The sequence below is a fragment of the Typopeltis vanoorti genome, chromosome 14, assembly GCF_054136105.1.
Source record: "Typopeltis vanoorti isolate ZY-2024b chromosome 14, IOZ_Tvanoo_1.0, whole genome shotgun sequence".
In the NCBI taxonomy this organism is placed as follows: Eukaryota; Metazoa; Arthropoda; class Arachnida; order Uropygi; family Thelyphonidae; genus Typopeltis; species Typopeltis vanoorti.
The window spans coordinates 12,725,163-12,750,385 of NC_143562.1; positions in this window are offsets into that span (position 1 = coordinate 12,725,163).

The window sequence follows — 25,223 nt, forward strand, 5'->3', positions numbered from 1 at the left end:
CTCCACATTTTAAACATCTATATTCTACTCGGCATAGATTCTGGGCATGGCCAAACTTTTGGCACCTGTGGCACTGCCCAGAAGATGATCTTTTACGGAGTGGTTCCGGTGTGACGATGAGACCACAGACTGTTTTTAAGTTGTAGATATCCTTATATATTTTGTGAATCTCAACAAGGACTAATGGCATGGGAGTTTTGTCTGCTTTATACATTCTGCTCACTTTGACTGGTGGCAGATCCTGAGAATTTAGGTCAGCAGCGATTTCTGCTGTGTCAATGTCTTCACAGACACCACGAAGGACTACTTTTAAATTTTTTTCTGAACTGAGCGCAAAGGTATGATACTGGATGCCTCTGTTGTCCAGTTCCTTGGTCAACCTTCTGTAGTCTGTCACTGTTGCTGGCTGAATCTTTATGCCTTCATCCATGTTTTTGGCCTTAATGAAGCCAATATGCAGATTGGACATTGTGGATCGTAAAACTGCCCACTTTTGTTTTTCTCTAAGGATGACCGGAGGCACCTTTTCTTTGGGAGAAGTAGCGGCGTCCGAACCCTGAGAATCCTGTTCCATTTCAGTATTGTCATTGTGCGGTTCTTCTGTTGTTCTTCACTTTTTGCGAGCACGCACTTCTACAAAGTCTGAAGGTGTAGAAGGCATCGACTCTAAATGATCTTCAGCGACGACTTTGTGAGCACGCACTTCTGCAAAGTCTGGAGGAGTAGAAGGCATCGACTCTAAATGATCTTCAGCGACAGCGTCTGAGACACATTCGGGGGGAAACGTGTCATACAGTTTAACCTTTCCCGGCCAATTATCACTCAGTAGCTTTCCCAGTCTGAGGAATTCCCTGTAGACTTCTTCGAATTGGGTCTCATTTAGAAGTTTTGTCATTTCAAGAAATAAAAATGTGTTGAGACACAGATGGAGAAAGAGTAGAGGTCTCTCAGGTGCCCCGAGCAGGCAAAGACAATCCTGTGGACTTTTGAGGGTCCACTAGCAGATCCCGTAGACACTCTTAGGTGTCTACCAGCAATAAAATGTTACTCTATTATATATATCCCGTAGATCAAATCGATCTACCAGCAACGGTAGCAAATATTTCACCTTAAAAAACTTCAGAAAATGAAGAACACTTACCTCTGTATATATCATTTATCATTCAAAACTATCGCCACTAATTAACAACACAATGACTCAGCTGACTCTTTAATTTCATCATCAATAATACACTACACAAAACACTAACACACGGGCCGCCATTTTTCTTCCATTTCCAACGCCTCTTCCTTTCAGCAGTACAACTAACGACGTTTCTCGAAGATCACAATTGACAATTGACATTTATGTCTTTAGGGGTGAAGCAAGATGCTTTTCATATTCCCCGCTATCTGTTGTGGTTGCAGTGAAGGTAAAATTTATGAGCAGAATGCTCGCCCTGATTGGGCATGGAGATTATGCATCACTAAAGGAGGCCAATATAGCTTTTGGTCTTCTGTATTTGAATATGTCCGTTGGATCGTATGCTGTAGCTTGTTGAACCAAATCGTTGGGATGTGTGGACGTCTTTAGGAAAAACTTGGTGGCTAAGGATCGTAGAAAAGAGAAGATATAGGGAATATTTGTGTCTCTGTGGAGTTGAATGTTTCTAACATACCACGGAGCATTCAAAATCATTCTCAGGCACTTGTTCTGCACTCGATGTATTTTGATGATGTTAGCATTAGAGGTGTGGCTCCAGGCCGGAGAGGCATAGGTGATTATAGGACGAATCGTCAACTGGTATAGCTGCAATTTGATTCTGTTGCTGAGCTTGCTATTTCTATTAATTAGCGGATAGATCTGTGCTATGACTTTAGATGCCTTTGTGCATGCAGACTTGGTGTGTTGATTGAAAGATAGCTTTTTGTCGAGAATTACACCCAGGTAATTTGTTTCTGACTGCCAGGGAATTTTAATATTGAATAGTAACAAATCTCCTACAGGAGACATTGGCCTTTTTGAGAAAAGAACGGCTGAGCTTTTCTGGGGGTTGACTTCCAATCTCCATTTAGAGAACCAACCCTCCAGCTTTAGAATGTTTTCTTGAAGCTTTCTGGTAATGAAAAGGGGTCTGAGAGATCTGGTTAGTATTGCCGTATCGTCTGCATATAGGGCCAAAATGGAAGTCATCGGATTGTGTGGGATGTCTGACATGTATACAGAGAACAGCAATGGAGCCAGCAGAGATCCCTGCGGCACTCCAGCAAAGATGTGGCGCTGGGAGGATGTAGAACCGTTGATTTTTACTTGCATTGATCTATTTTGAAGATATGAGTGGATTAAATGAACCATTTTAGGTGAGATGCCGGCTGAGATAAGCTTGTGCAGGAGTCCAAAATGCCAGATTTTGTCAAATGCTTTGGATAAATCTAGGAAAACAGCACCTGTGCACTGGCGCCAGTTGTAGCTGGTTGTGATGTATTCAACAATTCTGTGGATTTGCTGGGTAGTACTATGGTGTTGCCTAAAACCAAACTGTTCTTTTGGAAGGATGTTTAGGTCATTTATTGAGGTTTGAAGTCGTGAGAGGATGACCTTCTCTGCAACCTTACCCAGATTTGAGATGAGACTGATTGGACGATAATTTTGGGGTAGGTGTGAGTCTTTGCCTGGCTTATGTATGGGAATTACGTCAGCCAGTTTCCAGGTGGAAGGAAAATAGTGAAATCTTAAAATTGCATTTATTATACTGGTCAGGTACACTACTGCCCTCCGGGGCAGAAGTTTAATCACACGATTAGTAATGCCGTCTGGTCCAGGAGCTTTTTTGTTCTTTAAATTTTTAATAATGTCATATATCTCAGCAGGTGATGTTGATGCAATATGGTCAGTGCTGGTGATAGGAAGTTTGAGTGAGTGTCTGACCTTGCTGTGAATCTTATGTATGTGGTCAAAGTCAAGGTTTCCATACGAAGGCCTGCATTGCTCTTCTAAGCTGTGCGCTATAACCTCTGCTTTGTCCACATCTGTGTGAGCAAGGCCCTGATCAGTTAATATTGGGGGAAGGGATCTGCCTTTGTTTTTGGTATTTTTCAGTAGTCCCCAGATGGAGTGATCACTAGGTGAAATGGAGGATAACTTTTCATCCCATACATAGTCTCTGTGAGCTTTCAGTGCATCTCTTACTGCCCCATTTAGTCTGTTTAGATTTGTTTTGTCTTGTGGTGCACACGTGTTACGGAATCTCTTTCGAGCTCTGTTTTTATCTCTGATTAAGTTCATGATGTCTTCAGGCAAACGATCTGGCTTGCGGGCAGTTTTGTAGGAGGAAGCTACCTTTATAGCAGAATTAATTTGTTGTGTGAGATTTGTAACTGCAGTTTCTACTTCTTCTTTTGTGCGTATGTGAGGAACAGGTCCAATATGATCCTTGAGTGCGGCTGACAGTCTTTCCCATACAATGTAGGAGTGAGAAGGAGGACACAGAAATTCCTGATTTCCCAGCTGCAGCAGTATTGGATTGTGATCGGATGATAGTTCATCCATAGAAATGATACTGTACTGAAGTTTAATATCCTGCAGGATAGCTATATCCAGGATATCAGCAGTGCCGAACGTACTGAGATGAGTTGGTTCGGTGGGGCCTGCCACAACAGCGTTGCTTGATCCTAAGTAATTGAAAAGGATGCAACCATTCTTGTTTGTGGTTGAACAATTCCAGGCAGGGTGCTTGGAATTCAGATCCCCGGCAATAATGGTGGGCCCTCTTTGATGCAAATATTTGATATATTAAAGATATTCATAAAAACGAAAGGTGGTTTCATATTATTTCAATTGCTAAAGTAGATAAAAAGTAATTTTTTTTAAAAAAAGTTAATCATTTTATTAGGAATTACTTCCTCTCTATTTTTTTAAGGAGATTAAAATAGCATCAAAACTAGAAAGGAAATAAATTAGCTGAATATTAAAACCAGTTTTAACTCAGTAAAAATAATACTAACATACAGATTTTTATGTATGGCGTTTTCTCCTCTTTCGTTGCGTGCAAATAAAATCTCTCTATTTAGAAGACATATTAATAACCTTAGCAGAGTAAACGATCTCTTTTTTGTAGTTTATTTTGTAGATTAAGCCGGATACTTTGTATTAACCTGCTAAAACATAGCTGAGTAAATTTGGTGGCAGAAATAAAAAGTCAGTGAAATATCGAATTTTTAACAATGAAAATAATTTAATGTATTTTAAATGAAAATTAATGATGTAGTGTATGCTTTTACGTAATTTATTTCATCAAATTTCACATTAAACAGTGTGTAAATATTAGAAAACACCTTTACAGAAATGATCTAGAGAAACCTCGAATTAATGTTTTCTGTAATATTATTCTTGCACTTAATATTTCCGATGACATTCGCATAATCTTAATTGAAAATATCCCTAAAATTAACGTTTTGTCGCGATCATTTTTGCCCTTCTAGAAACATTCCATTCTACAACGCGAGGATTTTATTTCGGCTTATCAATTAAAACTGGTTTGATGGTTGAAATGAAGGTTTTTCTTATTTTAAATGAAACCAACTCATACTTCATGCATAAAAAATTCAAAATCATCCATAAAAGAATATTATAGTAAGTAAGGAATAATTTTAAAAAAAACGTAAATATTTCTTTAACAATTAACAGCATTAGTGCACGACAGAGTATCCACGTGACCAAATATATCACGAGAACAAGTTCTTTCAATTGATTACATACAATACAGGAAATAATTCAGAGCTGAAGTTTCTTTTGTGTTTATTTCAGTCTGTGGATAAATTTAAGGTATTAAAAGAGCTCTAATGAATGACAATACGCTTTTGTTGAAAACACTATTTTTAGTTTTACGATTTTGCATTTATATCTTCTAAACATGTAATAGTCGTCTTCCTAATTGAAATATGGCTAAGAAAAAGCATGTATTGTACATGCTCATTTATTTTTAAAAACAAATAAAATATAATAAAAGTAAAAATCATTTCTGGCTGCCATATTTTAAGATGGATAATATAATAATAATAACTGGGAGTTAATAATTAGGCTTGATATTTGTTTAAATTTGTTATTTAATTCCGAAAATAATGATAATAATAATTTCTATCACTTCCAAAATTTTGAGTCGTAAAATAAAATAGCCAACTAAAACTCGTTTAAAATTAATTGATGTCCGTTGATCACTCCAACAATCAAATCAGTATCGTTGTACGCAGTCTCCGTTATGCTCTACGAGTTGTCTAGAAAGTTGAAATTGGCGTTTTTACTGTTTTATTGAATGCTAATTATTTCATAAATGTCAAAATTTGAAAGTGAACACTATACATAATTGAAAATAATAATAATAAATAAATAATAACTGTAAAAGAAATTCAGTGGGTAACTGGTGTCGCCATCTCCCGAGTTAAAATGATGACTAATACGTTCTTCAACTAATTTTGTTTCACTACATATTATTATTATATGACACATCGAGGGAGAGTGTGCCAACAGCATCGAACGATTGACCCCCGTCTAACCGCACTCAAACTTGCTTAACTTTTTGCGAGCTATTAATAGCAGAGGCTTTAGCAATCGACCAACCCAACCTTTGCAGGCCTATTTGTATTTCCTTGCAAATTAGCTAAATATCGTATATGACTAGAATTAAATGCAGCATTAGCACTCATGCAAAGATAAATTTCGCATCATCAGCAAACAATTGAATATTTCCTTACATGAATGATATACAAATATCATTCATGTACAAATTAAACAGCAGTGGTCCCAAATATCACAATAAAAATGTTATAGGATACTAAATACAATAAAAACAGGAAAATCTACACTAATATACTGTAATACACTAATTTTCTGAGGAAAAAAGCACAATAAAGCAGATAAAAATCACTAATTACACCGAACCACACCCAATATAACCTCGACAGCAAACTCCATCATGCTTCACGATTTCTTAGTTATCTAAGGCAAAAATCTGGTCTTCATCCCTATTTGATCATTGGACATAAATATTCAAACTTATTTATGCATTCATGTTTTAGGCACACATAAAACTATTGATTAAAAAATAATAATATTCTTTTAAATAATCAAAACGTTTAAGATTCTACGTGGTTTTAGTAGTACTTTTTCAAAAATATTATTAAAGGTCTACTAAATTCGTGGATAAAAGAGTGGCACCTGCTCCTCTTTGAAATTAGACGACGCAATTTATAGACAAAAAATACTTTGGCAGTGCTGGGCGGTAGATGGCGTTGTGTGTAGTAGGAGAATTAAGCAGTGGGTGAACTGTGTATAGCGAAATAGAGAAGAGTGCCCTCTTGCGATGAGTCCTTGAACTCCTTGGAGGTGTCAACTAATAATAATAATAATAAAACTTATGTTTATAAATCAAAGACATACGGTCGCCATGTCGGTTTACTAAAATTGTTAAACCTTTATAATAGTGCTGACCTCTTTGCACGAGTTTCCTTATTAATATAAATGAAAATCTCTCGTCGATATCAGCTACTGAAAAACTGTTCGTTCGTATCCATAAAGCTCTTTTAAGCTTTCTCCTATTTCCCCTACTACCTTCTTTCAGTACGCCTTATTCCTATGCAGGATCCGCGTGTTACTTAGGCGCGACTTCTTGTTAGTACCACTCCCAACCGACCTGTCGCCTAGCCTGCCGCTGGGAGTATATTTTTGACTGTAGTAGCGTATATTCACGGGGTCGGTTTGCCTGCTTGCGAGATGAAAAACGCCAGATAAACTGGCAAAAAAAAGCTACTTCCCGCGCCCAAGACCGGCTAACTTGGCTACGGCAGAACCTCCAGTTCCTCACGTCTTTGACGGGAATCAAACCTGGGACACTCCTTCCGCAGGTATATGGCTGCGAAGCGTAAAGCCGCGCTGACCCTATTTCCCCTACTGTAAATATCACATATTCCCCAACACCTCCCCCCCCCCATTCCTAATATGTTACATTATTCAAAAATCGCCACTAGTATATAATTTGTTAGATATAATCAACATTTAATAACTTTATTTAGATTGATTCGACTAATTACTTCTGGATATTGCGCGCCTAAAGCCTGTTGAACTGGTTCATTTCAGATTCCAATTATCTTTTATATCACAAGCGTTTTGTTGATCGTATTTTAATTATATTTATGAATTAATTTTGCATTTAAAAATTTTAGCGACTTTGAATATTTTTTTTATTGATCTCCCAATTAGCAATAAACAATTTCGTAATATAACAACACTTTTTTTAATGAAATAATTATTAACCAAAATTAGGAATAAGAAAATTGAAAAATTTCGGAATTTATTTATGCAATTTTCGCCTGAAAATTATTTGGATAAAGAGTGCAAATAAAGATTGCACGAGCCGTCCATTGAATATTATGAAATTACTTATAACCTTATAACAACAGAATTCCCTAGGGCGCATAAGATATATAATGTTATTATTATGAATATTATGAAGTTTGTGCCTTTCAATGCAATTAATGCTTCTAGTGTAATCTATACTTGTCAGCTACATCACTTGAAATAAATCTCTGGAAATAAAGAGATTCGATTTTTTTTTTTTTTAGTAAAGACTAAAAAAATCGAATCCATCCTTTCTTTCTTTAAAAAAAAAATGTTCGACCTAATGTCATTTTCTTGCATAATTAGACCCAAGACATTTCCTGAAGGGAAAAACTTTAAATCATGGCTTTCTTTTATGCCACTAGATGGCATAGCATGAAAAGAAAGTGAATTTTTGAGGTGGTGTAATAGTTCTATGACTAGGCAAAGAAATTTTTTTTAGGTTGATGTGTTTCGAAAACACGAGTTGTTGATTTCCTGTTCAAGGCTAAATTCTTTCCTGCTTACGATAAATTGCTTATATGATTAGTAATTTTACACATGTGTCGTTTCTATATTAGGGAGTTCCTGAAATTAAAAACAGGCCTTCCTGTCCAGGAATACTTGGCTAATTATGAAAGATATGTCAAAGTAAGCAACTACATAATCCTGTTTGATTTATTTTTATTCGTTTTTTTTGTTTAAGATGACTTAAGAGGACACTCAGCAATTTTAATTATTAATTAAAAATTAAAAGAGCGGAAAAAAATTTATTTTAAAGTTGCTTGCAGCCAAAATAAAAAGAAATCTTTTGTTAATATAAACCATTGCATTTAAGCAGGGCATTAATTAACTAACTAATTAAAATTCGTAAAGAATTGTCGGTCTCAAATGACGATTGCAGGTTTCCTCCAGAAAACTCGGGTTTTACCCAAGCAAAACAAAGCCTTATTTTGCTAGTGGGAGTCACATGAAAAATAAATAAATAAATAAATATATATATATATATATATGTGTATGTGTGTGTGTGTGTGTGTGTGTGTGTGTGTGTGTGTGTGTGTGTAGAAAGTATTTTACCTTGGGTATAAGAAATGCTAAAGATACCAAGCTATTTTAAACCTGGTTTTACTCCATTTTCCAAGCAAACAGACAAACAAGTCAAGTTTGCGCCTGCAAGTGTTGCAAGTCTAGCTGACCCTGCACGTAGTGCAAGACCAAGGCAACTCATGGTAAAAGTAGAATAAGCTCTGATCACTAATCTTAATATTTACCCTTAATGCAAAGCACATCTCCTGGAGGAGATGTATGATGCTTTGTATTAAAGGCAAGGGGCCACTACCAAGCCGGCTCTAAAAATCCGGACGATCCCCAGACCACTCAGCAGTGGGCGAAAGACCGTCCATCTCAGCGCCGGCTCCACTCAGCGATGGCTCTCCACCCACCACCACCACCGAGCAGAACCGCTCACACTCCGAAGAAAAGCACTCACCGACAAAGCCCCCCACCGGGCGGCGCCGGAAAACACCCCCCGGAGACTCAAACCGCTCCCTCAAGGGAAAAACCTTAAGAGAGCGAACTCATAATAGCCGTCCCCCCACCGGTTTCGACCTTTATTGAGGTCTCATCAGTGGGAGCCAGGCTAGAGATATCAAGATTTTAGTAATACAGAGCTTATAAGCATTTTACCAGAACAAGTTACCATAAGGTGTTTTAACCTTATTAAATAAAAATCTCAGGAGGAGATATAAATGTAGAAAGTATTTTACCTTGGGTATAATAAATGTTAAAGATACCAAGCTATATCTCCTCCTGAGATATAGTGTTTTAACCTTATTAAATAAAAATCTCAGGAGGAGATATAAATGTAGAAAGTATTTTACCTTGGGTATAATAAATGTTAAAGATACCAAGCTATATCTCCTCCTGAGATATAGTGTTTTAACCTTATTAAATAAAAATCTCAGGAGGAGATATAAATGTAGAAAGTATTTTACCTTGGGTATAATAAATGTTAAAGATACCAAGCTATATCTCCTCCTGAGATATAGTGTTTTAACCTTATTAAATAAAAATCTCAGGAGGAGATATAAATGTAGAAAGTATTTTACCTTGGGTATAATAAATGTTAAAGATACCAAGCTATATCTCCTCCTGAGATTTTTATTTAATAAGGTTAAAACACCTTATGGTAACTTGTTCTGGTAAAATACTTATAAGCTCTGTATTACTAAAATCTTGGTATTTCTAGCCTGGATCTTACTGATGAGACCTCAATAAAGGTCGAAACCGGTCTGGGTAGTGGCCTCTTGCCTTTAATACAAAGCATCATACATCTCCTCCAGGAGATGTGCTTTGCATTAAGGGTAAATATTAAGATTAGTGATCAGAGCTTATTCTACTTTTACCATGAGTTGCCTTGGTCTTGCACTACGTGCAGGGTCAGCTAGACTTGCAACACTTGCAGGCGCAAACTTGACTTGTTTGTCTGTTTGCTTACTTGGGAAATGGAGTAAAACCAGATTTAAAATAGCTTGGTATCTTTAACATATATATATATATATATATATTGTTATCATTATGTCGAATGGTAATTTGGTATTATAATACCAAATTACTTTGCCAATAATTTGGCATCAGTAATGCTGAACCTCGTAGTTCATGCATACAAGAATGCGTCCAAGTGAATAACTCTATGTTAACTTGAATCGGCGCATTTACCCTGGACATTTAATTTTTTGCTGAATATAAAATAATCAAATCATCAATCTTCTGGTTCTCAAATGCCAAAGACAAATAGAACTTGGTCTTTGACACAGAATAGTGAGGTTATTTCTCTCTGAAACTTAAGTTTTTATATCTACAACTGAAAAAATTGACCACAGAACTCATTATTTCAGACATAAATATTACTTAGGATTAGGAACACAAGATGGTGGTGGTTATGTTCTGTACTCTCGTCACCTGTGGGTATGCAATGGGACGGTAGAGGTGAACTCACCTAACCAATCATGACTAAAAGTGGAGCTGGTTCCCATCGATTTCAAAAAAGTTAGGAGTTCGGCCCACTATTTTTGAGAACAAGAAAAAAACACAGTTCAGAGGATTTATTATTTTATAATAACTGTATTTAGAAATTGTACAGATATAACTTTTATATTTGCATAGTTTTAAAAATGTGATTTATATATCCGTTATGATTTCATCGACTAACGTAAAATATTAACGATCAGAATTCAAATTTTATTAAAACTAGCTTATGTTTCTAATTCAAAACTTCCAAATGCGTCAATGATCGCAGCCAATGAGCTTTCATCATCTTCAGATCAGTTGCTTGATGTGGCACTATTCAAAACGCAAAATACAAGTATAATCTCCAAAAGCTGTATATCACCTTTTAATTAAAAGTTACTCTGGGCCAACAGCTGCTTCGAACTGCTGGTTCTCATCGGAGAAGGCAGAAATCCTGACTCTGTTTCTTTATTCTCCATCCTTGAAAGTAGATTGAAATTCCAAGTTGAAGCCTTTTTTGTTCTTTTTTTTTTTTCATATAGTTTTTTCCCGAAAATGCAACATGGTGGGATGAGGTGCAGGCGCATTTGTGCACCAGAACTGACTCCAATCCTATGTCGCCTGTATATGTATATTCTCTTACTTTACTAGTATCGATCCCACAACCTGGAAATTGGCCTCTATTCAACCCATTCCCAAGAAGGGCGATAAGTAACTGCCGTACAACTACCGTCCTATCTCGCTTAACTCAGTCCTGTCTAAAGTAATGAAAGAAATCATCAATTCCCAACTCTTACACTACCTTGAAGGTATCCACCCAATAAACGACCGGCAGTATGGATTCCTTCGCTGCCAATCAACAGGAGATCTGCTCACATATGTCAACCATCTCTGGACAAATGCCGTGGAGAAGTTTGGCGAATCTGAAATGGTTGCACTTGATATCTCTAAAGCATTTAACTGGGTCTGGCACAAAGGCTTACTAAGCAAACTCCCATTATGTGGTCTGTCTCAGGACTTCTGGTTGGATTGCCAGCTTTCTGTCTGGGCACAGACTGTGTGTGATGGTGGATGGTTCCTTATCCTCTCACCGTTCAACTAATGCTGGGGTTCCACAAGGTTCTGTTCTCTGACCAACGCTCTTCCTGCTATATATCAATGCCCTACTTCAGTTGACCTCCAACCTCATACACAGTTTTGCAGATGACAGCATATTGCACTCCTCTCTTACATTTGATAAACCTTACTCTACACAACTCACCCCAACCTACAGAACATCAACCACCACCTCCCTCAATTCTGATCTCCAAGCCATCCTCCAATGGCGTTCAGATAACCTCGTCAACTTCTATGCTAATAAAACTCAGTTCTGTCTTATCCCTCATAAAAAAATAATCATTTTCTCCCAGTATTATTTTTGACAACACCCAAATTTCCAGACAAGATGAAATTTCTCTTCTTGGAATTACCTTGACATCAAGCCTCTCCTGGCATAAACACATCACAACCATTGCATTCCCAGCTTCTAAAAAACTAGGATTTCTCTTTCGCTCAAGACATTACTTTACCCCTGATCAGCTGTTAACCTTATACAAATCACAAATCACCCAGTTATTGAATATTGCTCTTGGGGTGGGGTCCCTAAAAGCTCTCTCGAAATACTTGACTCAATGCAGAGGAGAGCAATTAGACAATTAGACAAAAAGATAAGAAAAAGATCGTTTAAAAATAAGAAATGCTTTTAAAAGAACCTATTTAGAATTATTTTAGGGTGAAAAAAAGGAAAAAATAATTAATAAAATTAAATTTTATTTTTATTAATAATAAAAAGGCAACAGCCAACAGGCATGAACGCCTGCACGTGTTAACGATAATAACGTAATAAGCCGTGTTCAAGTGATTTTTATGCTGTGCATCAAAACTTTATGTAACTTGAAAACATCAAACCACGCCCAAATATGCTGCACGTCGTATAGACGTCACCATTAACAGTATTCATTGCAAACAGAGAAACTGAAAACAAACATTTGTCTCGATTGATGGGTTAGAGATCCTTCTTAATCCTCTTCTTCCTCAGCTTAAACAAGAACAAAGAATATACACAAAATGCGACGCAGAAGAAGCCCTTTGAAGTGGTATTAATCGCGTGACACTACACAACCACAACGTTCTGGTTTCACAGATGTAATCTCGTATAAGCCTTCAAGGAAAAGCAACTACTTCATTAACCCTTAACTGATTCCTTGACAGCTAAATAGATCCAAAATCCACCATCCAAGGTTAACCATATTATCAAAAGATACATAATCTTCAGCGCCTCCTGACGACAGAACTGCTTTCGAATAACACATTTGAAACAAAGTGACTCATCCCAACAGTAAACAAATATTTAAACCTCTAATACCCAAGGCCGCCATCCTTCCTCGCAATTCCCAGCTGGTGTTTAATTTACTGCATCGTTTTGCGAGTTCCTGTTGACTTTCCCTTCGATGCAGGAAACGAAGTTAATTCCAGAGTGTATAAATATGTGTCACTGCTATTGACATATAAATTTGCCTTTGTGTTACGTAAGGGGAAATGGTCGGCCTCGTGCATCGCTCTCCAGAGAGTTAACTCCAACCACACTTATGGTGATGGTACGGTCTGCTTATCGTTATACAAACTGGCCACGTGCCAAGATAGATAGGGTGGTTTGCATCACTTAAACGATGTCTACTGAATTAAGAAGTTCCTGCTTTATAGATAATGCAGATGAATAAGGAAAGATATTTTCCCCGCAATGACCACTTCATTTATGTTGACCAACTGTCAGAAACCGAATGCATCAGTACGATTCGTCATTGAGTTGACCTGATAAAAACAAATGGTTGTAAACACAGAAGCTGAAAGGAGATGGTAATTTTAAGAAGCGAGCTATCACCTTGATGATTTTAGGTGCTTGGGCCCACTGTAATTGGTGAGCCTTATGTGACATTTTATGAATAATAAATGATCACGAATATTCTCCCATTTCGGAGTTCTTTACATTGGAAGTGAGAGAAAAAGGCGACTATGAAAGAAGTCTTAAATAGATATATAGATAGATAGATAGACCAGTTGTTCTGATGACATCATAAGTGCATCACTTTTTATTTTATGAATATAGAGATTGGAGGAGAGAAATTATTTGTTTGTTTTTTTTCTGAAAATAAAAAAAAAAACTTTTAAACATATTAAATATTAATATAAACAATAAACAACAAGAGTTATATATTGTTTATTTATTTTTATTGTCGAGTACTATAGAATGAAGCCAGGTAATTTTTTTTTTAATTTTCATTATTATTATTATTATTATTGGCAGTTTATATTTGTGGTATTGCTCTAAAGCAAGGGGTCGCCAAAGTTATTTGCCCGACCCCTTCAAGAGTTCCTTGACTTTTTATCGACCCCCTATATTTTACTATTACGTAATTATAACAGGGCAAAAAAAGACGCTTATGTGAGTTTTTAGATTGTTTATTTTATAGTTACACTTTTTATTGTATGTCAAATATAGTATATATTATTATATTACTATTACCACTACTATCACTAGTAGTGGTAATAGTTATCACTGGTATTACTAGTGATATTGATAAACTACTGGTATTACTACCAGCGCTGCTCAACTCTTCAACGTAGAGAAGTTTAGTTCGTGAATGAATAACGATTGGATTATAATATGTATGTTGATGAATTTTAGAACATTAACGCTCACTTGTAGAGATGAGCAGCGCTGGTAGTAATACCAGTATTACTACCAGCGCTTAATATCATCATCATCATCATCAAATTCCTGCCATGTACCCTCAAGGGGTGTACAGGATATGACAGTACTACGTGAAAAACTTACATCATTACTAACTTCCTATCTACACTTTTCCTCCAAATCAGTCTGTTACTTGTCAAGACTCCAACATTATCAGATCTTATATTTCTATCGTCTAAGGCACTTTGTACGGTATCAATCCACCTATATCTTGGTCTTCCTCTGGGTCGTTTTCCTGCCAACCTGGCAGAGAACACTTGTTTTGTTAATCTTTCCTCTCCCATTCTATTTAAGTGACCATACCACCTGAGATTAGCTCTGCTAACGCATTCCTGGATGCAGACAATGTCAAGTTCTTTCCTAATATCCTCATTTTTAATAGGATATTGCCATTGATGCCATCTGTTCACGCCTCTAATCTTTCTCAGGACTCTCATATCTGCGGTCTCTAGTCTTTGGTCAAGTGTTTTACTTCTGACCCAGCTCTCAGATCCATAAGTTAAAACTGATTTGAACACTGTCTTGTATATTCCAAGATATCTTAATGCAAAGCTTTTTTTCCGAATTTGAAATCGGCTGATTTCAAATGTTATTCTTATTAATACTGACGTTAATATGGTACGGTATTTTAATTTTAATAAATCATATATTTAAGCCATTCTTTGTACAAAAACACATCAGAATCAGACTATATAATGTTCTATCTAAACCAGCTTTAATAAAAAATATTTTTTTAAAAAAATGAAAAATGGATTCAAACAGCAAATATGAAAATTTTCAGAAAAACAGCTAGATATATCAAGTGGGGCCATAACAAAAAGGAAGAAATTTTACAATCTCTGAATAGCAGACCGTCAAAAATACTATACGGATATAATATAAATGGAAAAAGCAGAATTGGAAGACAAAGAAAGTGATGTATGAGAATGGAACAGGCCGCTTGGCCTAAAATCCATGAAAGAAAGAAGAAAATAACATTTTTACTATTCTGTTTATCATTCTATTATAGATAAAACAACGTGTGTTTGGCCGTTCGCTACTGATACAAGGGATATCACAGTAATACGAGGGATATTGTAGGTTTAGTAATGGCTGATATTTTGGATGTACCATATGAAGGCTTGTTGAGTGCGAGCATTTTAAATTAGACCTTCACCAACATGACGTTAAACGCCGATATTTTGAGGGATGAAAAAAAAAGTAGGATTCCTCTGTCATTACTTTACCCGCGAATAGTATTAACTTACAAATCGCAAATCCGTCCATCCATCGAGTACTGCTTGCATATCTGGGGAAATGTCCCTAAGAGTTCCTTAAATAATCCACGCAGTACAGAAGAGAGCCATCAGACTGATTGACGAATCATCTCTTATCAATTCAATCCAACCACTTTCGCACAGGCGTCTAGTATCTACTGTCTGCTGCATAGTCTAGTATCAAGTATCAGTATGCAGCAGATACTAGACGCCTGTGCGAGAGTGATTGGATTGAATTGATAAGAGATGAGTCGTCAATTAATCTGACTTGAGGGAAAAAATAATCCTCCACCTCCGTATGAGACCGGAAAACTCTTCATTTGATTTAAAACACCTGATAAAGGTTCCTTTCGTCATAGACTAATTTCGAATCCGGTCTTTTCAATCAAATATCAACTCTATCAACAATATAGTTGATATAGCCAGGGGCGCGCTGGACATATGTGCAATGTGTGCGACGCACACAGGCTCCAGGATAGTAAAGACGCCAAAGAGGAGGAAATACTTAAAAAAAAAAAACGTTTTTTAAAGTGATTTTTTATTGGAGAAGGGGGGGATAGGGGCGCCAACTAAAGTTTTGCACACAGGCGCCGGACACTACTGGCTCGCCCCTGGATATAGCACGTCTATATCAACTGAGTTTAGAATGACCATGTCATTCTAGCCCAATTTAGAAACATTTTAAGGAAAACCAGTTCAGTGCTTCGCAGTGCCAGCCTTACCGACGGTGCAAGACGTGCATTTGTACGGGGCGATAAGTTTTTTTTGGGCGGCAAAGTTGGCATAAACTATACGAAAAATAAGGGAGAAGGGTCGGCAATATATGCTACTGCACGGGGCGACAAAATTCCTAGGCGCGATCCTGGTGCTTCGTAAGGAGTTTTCATGCCTAGTTTATCAAAGATTTGAAGCATGGGTTATCATTGGAACAAACATGGCATTACACATTTTTAGGCTCTTCTATAGAAATATCGACAGAAGTCAAGATGACTGCCATTCTAGATCACAAAATAAATAGATAATGAGTTATCCTATTTAAAAGAAAACATTTCGGTACGACTTTCATATGAATAAGTAAAGCATCTTCAAAATTTATTGAAAATGGAATAATTATTTCAAGAGAAAATGACTGTTAAGAATGAGCGTTGTAAGTTAGATTCAAGCAAACGAAAGGAACTTTTTCTAAGCCTTTCTTCGACCAGTTCCGAATAAATCTATGGCATGAGAAAGTAGGATTTTTTTTTCTCCTGGAAAAACGATTTTCAAAATCGTGCTACTGAAGAAAATCGACCGTAGAATCAACGATATTTGAGACAACAACAATAATAATAGAGGCTAGAGACCTCGAAATGGCGACGACTGTTCGCCATACTCGTCTCCTCGGATGCTTGTTAAAATCAACAATAAGCTTGGCCAGCTATTGGTGATGTCTAAGGCTAAAAATTGGCGGTCCTCAATCTTCAAATTTTAGCTAGGACTGAACAGCCTTGTGAGGAATAAAGGGCGTTAGCAGATTTATTTATGATAAACTTTAAAAGAATCAACAGATGTTGCGTTATAATCATACGTTAGATTTGCCCTTGCCATTACTGACACGGTTATTAATTAATTAAAATATTATTTGTTGCTATACTATTGGAAACAACAATCTACAAGAAAGCCTGCGGACTGAATACTAAAATATTCAGTATTTTTGAATATACCGAATATTTTTGTTGCCTTTCGACCATTCAGAAAAATCTCCACTTTTCTCACCTCTCCTAAGGACAAGCTTAAACATCTTAATTATCCAGGTGTTTACCAGATTCCTTGCTCTTGTGGATTATCTTATTTCGGAAAAACAGGAAGATCTGCCTCTATTCGGCAAGAAGAACACCAGTCTTATATTCACTACCTTGAACCTAAACAGTCTGGACTTGCAGATAACAAAAGTCGGTTCCTCATGGAACGGCTTTATAAAGAAACATGTGAAACTTTACTTCACTCGCCTAACTCAAACAGATCTGATGGTTTACAGCTATCCCCTTTATGGGAGATAGTACTTTATAATTTAGCCTAATCTTTCCTAACTTTTTATTGTACTTTTATTAGGAAATTTATTGACCTTTTTAGTTATCTTACACTAGCTACTTAGATGGCGCTTTTTGGATTTGTCAGTTATTGTTTAATTTGACCTTAAAATGTACTGAAGATGCCTGTGACACACAGGCGAAAATTATACTATTAAATAATCTTTTTACGTGAGTCTTTCCGTTATTAATTTTGTATTTGTATTCCTGATTGTATCCGTGTGTGCTCACGGGGCCGGTTTGCCTGTTTTCGGGATGAAAAAACCTCAGCTAAACTGGGGAGAAAACCCTGTCCACGCCCAAGACCGGCTAACTTGGCTATGGCTGAGGAAGATCCTTAAGCTCCTCTCATCAACGGGAATCGAACCTAGGACAATCCTTCTCCAGACATATAGTTTGCGAAGCGCAAAGCCACTAGGATAACCACGCAGACTATACAGTAGATAACCACTAAAATAAAACACACTAATATGAATTATAGTACCATCGCCTTGAAATGTTGCAAACTCCTTGTGTGGTTCTTTGGCCTTGCAAAATAAAACTTCAACTGATCATCTTCCCCATTAATTTTATCAACTGAAAATGGTATTAGTATGAGGCATAAGTTTGCAAATAATAAAGTAACATGATTATTCTAGAAATCAGTCAGTTTTAAGCTGATGATAGCAGATGAATTACAACCAAAGAGAATAAGAGACAGGCGGGAGGGTGGCTGTTCATTTGAAGCAATCTGGTGTAGATTAAGGCCAGTAAGACAAAATATACAGTTGGTTGTTGCTATAGGATAGGGAGTTCCATGGATGATCTGGAAGCCATGCATCGCCAAATTAGTACAATGAGTACAGGTCCAATGATTATTATGGGGGACTTTAATTATGGAGAATATACACTGGAAGGAAGAAAGATCACATGGCAGGAAGGAAACAGAATTATACACCAGCTTAGAGATAATTACTTAAGGCAGCATGTGATGGAGGGGGACTATAGGTGGGAGATTACTGGACCTGGTCATAGGATCAGAAGAGCTATCCATAACCAAGGTGACAACATTGTCTCCAATTGGTGAAAGTGACCATGCGGCCTTGACTTGGGAGATTGTAAAATACGAGGAATATTCTATCAAGAAGGGGTATTTCTGGAACTACAAGGCAGGTGATATGACATGCTTAGGAAGAAGCTTGAATCTGTACCATCGCATAAAACACTGCAGGGTAAGGATGTTAGTAGTGCATGGGATATAGTTAAGGGTCATCTAAATGAAGCAGTATTAAATTGTTTACCTAAGGTAAGAAGGGTTAACCAGACAGGAGTTAAATGGATGAGTATTATCATTAAGCACGAGCTGCAGAAGAAGAAAATGCTGTGGAGCGCCGGCCATATGTGTGCAATGTGTGCGACGCACACAGGGGCCAGGATAGTAAAGGCGCCAAAGATTTCAGGCGAGGAGGAAATACTTAAATAAATATTATTCATTAATTATATCAAAATAAATTACATTTTTGTTTAAATTTTAATGATCTTTTATAGATTTGTCTTAAACAAATTATTTATAATCACTTATTTGTTATTATTCCTTAAATTCTTATTTTATTCTGATCCTAGTTCTAACAAGTAGTTTAACATAAACAAGCAAAAACTTGAACTTGCGTGAGTTTACTGTTTACAGAATAACGTGCGTTTGAATTTGTTTAATCTTGTTCACACTCGCATTTGCTCTAAACATATATAAGAAAATCTACTGCAGTTTTTAACTTTATTCTATATTCTGCTGTTATTAGCAGAATATAGGCAACATCTTGCAATGTACCTGAATCGCCATGACAAAAATTGAAATCATTTGAACAATTACAAAAAAATGGACAGAATTGATTACATCCTTAAAAAATAAAACTTGATCATTTGCAGCAAATAGTTTTAGATAATGAAAGGAAACTTTGGTATGAAGTTATAAAAATAATTATTTTTGTAGTACAGTTTTTAGGCAAACAAAATCTAGCTCTTCGTGGTAAAAGTAATAAACTTTACGATCGTAACAAGGGCAATTTTTTAAAATGCATTGAGATGTTAGAAAAGTTTGATCCTTTTATATCGGAACACACGCGACGTGTAGCTAATGATCCTGAGTGTAAAAATATGCCCTCCTATTTAGGAGATAAAATTCAAAATGAAATACTCACTTTATTGGCATCAAATATTAAAAATAACGTTTTTATAAAGTACTTTTTTTATTGGGGGTAGGGGGGGTATAGGGACGCCAACTAAAGTTTTGGACACAGGCGCCGGACACTACTGGCGCACCCCCTATGGAGGATACATAAAGAGAAAGGTGACCAGCAAACTCATGAACACTACAAGGCAAAAGCAAGAAAAATGGAAAAAAAATTATAAAAAATATTTTTAAAATTAAAAATATTTCAAAAATTACGAAAAATATTTTATGAAAAATAAAATATAATAAATATTTGTATACTTACTAAGTGTCGAACTTGAGACCTGCCTGTATAGCAGATAATTTGTAGTGGTAATTATAGAAGAAATTACCACAAATTACAGATTTCGTCTTTCACGTTCTGAAATAATAATATTGCAAATGAGAAACAGAATTATTTTTGAAAAAAACATTATTCCATTTTTATGATTTCAAATTCAATTTCACTAATATGCCCTTCAAGAATCGTATTAAAAATAAAAGTTCAAAATTGCAGTTTATGACCTTTACCGATGCTTAATTGTGTGAAAAATAAATTCGCAGACGACTTAAGCTAACGTTCTGTAATGCCCAGAAGGCGCTCATTAGTGCCACCTAGATTATTTTTTATCGTGTTGGCTCAACTTAGAACAAATAATTAGACTTGCAAAATCACTGTCCTATTTTCTTTATCATTGAATAAGATTTCCACAAATAGAGAAGAAAACAATTTGAGTATCAATATATTACTGGAAACTAATGAATAAAGATTTCTTGAAAATAATTAAGGCAATAAATAAGGGTGTATCGGTTCACATTTTTGGACTTCAACTGTTTTAATTTACAAGTTTTATGATTCACAGTCTGATGCTTGGTAACAGTTTGTTTCTTTGTCATTTAGAGACTACAATAGCTTCGATATTCTTCACAAAACAGTTTGTTAATAAATATTTACAAGGATTCAGAAACAGTATTTAATCTAAACTTCCCTGAACGAGATTTATAAATCTCCAGGAGGTCGGGGAAGGAAGGCGAATTAGTATTTTCTCCCATAATATGCAAATTTTTAATATGAAAACTAGCTTGTAAGCATGAATGTTAATATAATTTTTAAACAGTAAACTTTTCCTTGAGTTACTTTAAACAAAGAAAGAACTATTTTTTGTGATTGCAATATTAAAACTCAAATGTTAAAGTGTGATATTTGTCCTTTAGATTACTTTATGATGCATTCGAACATTTTTTAAATAACAAAGTTATTGATTGTTGATGAACATGATCCAGAAGCAGATTCTAGAATTTCTCGCACTTTCTTATGAATTATTATTATTATTATTATTACGTGATAACTCGCCATGTTGCTATCCACACATTTAATAGTATTTTTGTCTGTAAGTCGCCTGTGTTCTTTGGCCGATTTGTCTTATACGAGATGAAAAACCCGAGTTTCCGGGAGAAACAATATTTCCATAATCGTAAATCGTATAATTATTAAATCATTTTATTTTAAATATTATATTATAGTACGGTGTGGTGGATAATCATATGTGCAACCTAAGAGCAACCTCGAATCTAGGTTACAATTCGCATCAAGTTACAGACATGTAATACATTATCATTATACATAGAATACTATATTTAAAAAATGATCGGCTAACTAATCTTCGATTGAAAAATCTCATATAGAGATTCCTCTCGTGAAGACGAGAATCCAACTTCCAATCGAAGGGCGCAATGTCCTGTTGTTCTTTCAATTGCACTAAAGACATGCTTCCTATTAATGTGTGAATGAAATTAGAGTTCAATAACCAGCTACAAATATCCCACTGTCGACTTGATTGATTCAGTTTTAAAATAGAAGTTATCTGTTTTAATTCGTCACTTCATGCCAGTTTACGTAACTCGAAAGATTTCACGTTGCTACTATTTGTTTTTGTTTAATTAATTATGAAGCTAATCTTCATATAACTTCATTATATAGTCCAACCGATGCTGGTTCTATGATATTCGACGAATTACTGAGGCTAATTTTCATATGAAAATTAGCTTCATAATTAATTTTCATAAGTACAATATAAAGTTAAATTAAAAAATAATATCATGTTGCATAGAATCAGAGAGAGAGAAAAATCAGTACCCAAGGGTAGGAAGGAACTCAGAGCACCACCAACTGGAACATGGTGTGACTTGTTAGAAGAAATACAAGAAGCCTATAAATCAACTTTCGGAGTGGTGGTTCCAAAACAATTCTATTCACCTCAACAGAGGAAAGACACATGACGCAGATTAAAAATTAAACCTTTCATTCGACATTATTGAAAAAAGAAAAATTTGTCATGAAACAGATTGCAGCAATGGAGGAGAAAAAGGTTCATATACTGCCGTTACATTAAATCACATAGTAAAATATATCTGACTCCACTTTGATCACCATATGAAGTGAGCTAGCCATATTAACTACCTTCAAAAGAAATCAAGAACTATCGCAGAGTAAACATTCCAAATTACAGACGTATTCTGCCATCATTTTTACTAACATGATTAATTACAGGTGTTCTATTAGATTCCACAGAATGCTGAGGCTCATTTCTTATTGATCTGGCTCATGGTAACCATCTTTCTGTTTATCCCATGTTATTTGAGGAAGAGGATAACCAGTAGCCACAGACTATTGGATCAAAAGTAGCTAAAGGATCAAAACTTTTGATCCTTTAGCTGCAGTGATGATCTGTTCTTAAATGATAACGTATGAGATGGATCACCAACAACATCGAAACTCTGACATATAGATCTGTGCGGAACATTAATCCATTGTGATCTCCATGAGTATGGAAAAACAGTTCATTACAAAGAACAGAAACAACATAGGAGAGAGAGAGAGAGAGAGAGAGAATAAAAAAAAAAAGGTGCGAATGGTGAATTACAAATGTAACCACATACATTTCCCCGGCTACAATAACTACTATGACCAATCAATACGAAACCTTTGCAGTATAACTCTTCGATGTTAAATGCACTCCCAGCAATAATTTCTGTCTGCAGAGACCCAAAGAATAATATCCAGTAGACTTATTATACGGAAATTATGAATAGATGAGATACCCCGGAAATTACTTCATGAGATGCGATTAAGTGATATTGAAAATAATGATATTATTATTATTATTATTATTAACTGACAACAATCACCTGCTGCATCGAGTCTGGTTATGCCATGCATGTAAAATGTGAAAAAAATAAATAATATATACATATATATATATATATATATATATATATATATATAACCATTGATCATTGTTTTATATGTATATATATATATATATATATATTTTTTTTTTGGCTAGATAGGCGAAGCAAAAATGCTTTTCATATTCCCCGTTATCTGTAGAGGACAATGTAAGGATAGGATGTTATTGAGCTATGATCAAGGCAGGAGTAACAGCAATAGCCAAGACTCAGTTAGAACTTCATTGGCTACAGCATTGCCATCCATTACCCTCCCTGGGTAGCCATTTTCGTCGCCTCGTACGACATGCATGGACTGCAGTGCAGCTGGTATGTAAGTAAAGCCCTTTCAAAAAATTAAGACGATTCCCCGGACCACTCCCTACAAGTGGCCGAAAGATCGTCCAACTCAGCTTGGTTCCACTCAGTGACACTTCCCCCCTCCCCACCACTGAGCAGAACTGCTCATATTCCAGGGAAAAGCATCCATCGACAAGACCCCTCACGGGCCACGCCGGAGAACACCCTCCCCAGAGACTCAAAATGCTCTCTCAGGGCAAACCCCCGAAATCTAAGCTCCCCCTCATCGGGAGCAAAATTCCAGAAAAAAATCTAAGGGAGCGAAACTCTGCGTCCCATTTTAGTCGCCTCTTACGACATGCATGGGCTGCAGTGGAGCTATTCTTATCCCGGCTACCACACGGGGATTTTTATATAAAAATCATCCTGTTTATTAAGTATAAGTTATTAGTAATTTTGAATGGTGTTAGTATGCGTACTTTTAGGAAAATAAGAAATATCCTTAAGATTTTAATTAAAAAAATTTTTAAATTTTAATATAATAATTCAGTTATTTATTTTTAAAAAGTTGAAAAAAAATTTAAAAGAAAAATATTAAAAAATCAAATGTTTTTAATGATCTTTGAGATAATTTAAAAATGTATATAATTGCTTAGTACATTTTTCAAAGGATTTAATTCAAGTTGCTTTATATATTGACAGATATTATTGAATTATATTCCTCGTTTAACTCTTTTTTTACGAGGTTTAATGGCGTCTGTGTTGGTCTCGCGTGCTTGTAGATCTCACAAGTGCGTTTCCTGCTTGTAAACATAAAGTCTAAATTCCAGAAGCCACCAGCTTAAACTTCTTCAAAATCAATATATTCAGAATTATTATTCACCATTTCCCCAATTTTGCGTGCACGTATTACATGCCTTCTTTCCTTCCTGCAACTTTTCTTCCTCATACTAGTTGCACGTGGAGCTGAAGCATTAATACACCCGAGTGCAACGAACGGTCTACACGTGGAGACCAAGTTGTATTGACTCAGGGCGTTAGTATGTATAAATACCATTTGTTTACGACTGGCTGATTACCTTCGGGGCGTGCATGTGTGTGTGTGTGTGTGTGTGTGTGTACGTACTCCATTGTGGTCCTGAAGGGTAGAAAAATTTTCTTTAATAGTTGGGTCATGGGGAGTTAGGGTTCTGAGTATGGATAGGTACAAATACAACTGAAACTTCATCAGCCATCTAAGGCGTTTATGGATTTCATATTTGATTTCGAAGTCATTGAAACAATGCTTATATACCAGTTTTTATGGTCTTAACTGGTTAATTAAATCGGCAAGGTGAAAGCACTTAGATGCTACCCTTCGCATGCAAGTTCAATTTTAATTAAAATTCTTCTTGCGATAAATACTAGACACCCCACCTTCAGGAATGAGTTAGGGTTATCTCAAGCCAGTTTCTAAAATTTCACCAATGACAGCAATTTCTAGAAAGAAGGCCTTAGAGCTTCTAGAACGTTGACCTGCCACGTGTGTTTGCAAAGGTTAAACCCGCACGCATGCATGAGATTTGGGTCAAATAGCATAAATGTAATGAAACCGGATTTCTTTTAATTCACATCAACCACCAAACTATAATTTGATGTTCAGGGGGAAAAAAAGAAAAAAGAATATTTTTAATGTGGTTACACGTTATTCTCAATTTGGGCTAAAATAACATTTTTAAGACAAAAGGGATCAATTTTTTTCTGTTCAGATATTCAAATCTATAATTATTATTATTATAAAAACCCTCCGTGGAGTCAAAGACTCGTCTAGACGATTTTAAAGTTAGTTTATTTTAAGGAATGAATACTCAAATAATTTATTTCTTAATACGTACTAATATGTGTAATTATAGCACATCCGTTGGAAATAAATTTATTGAATCGTTTAATTATCAAGACATAATAAAAGCTAAAATTCACCCTTTTAAATTAAAGTATTTTTTATAAATAATGTTAATGGCATTTTGTAATTTCACTTATATGTGAAACGCTT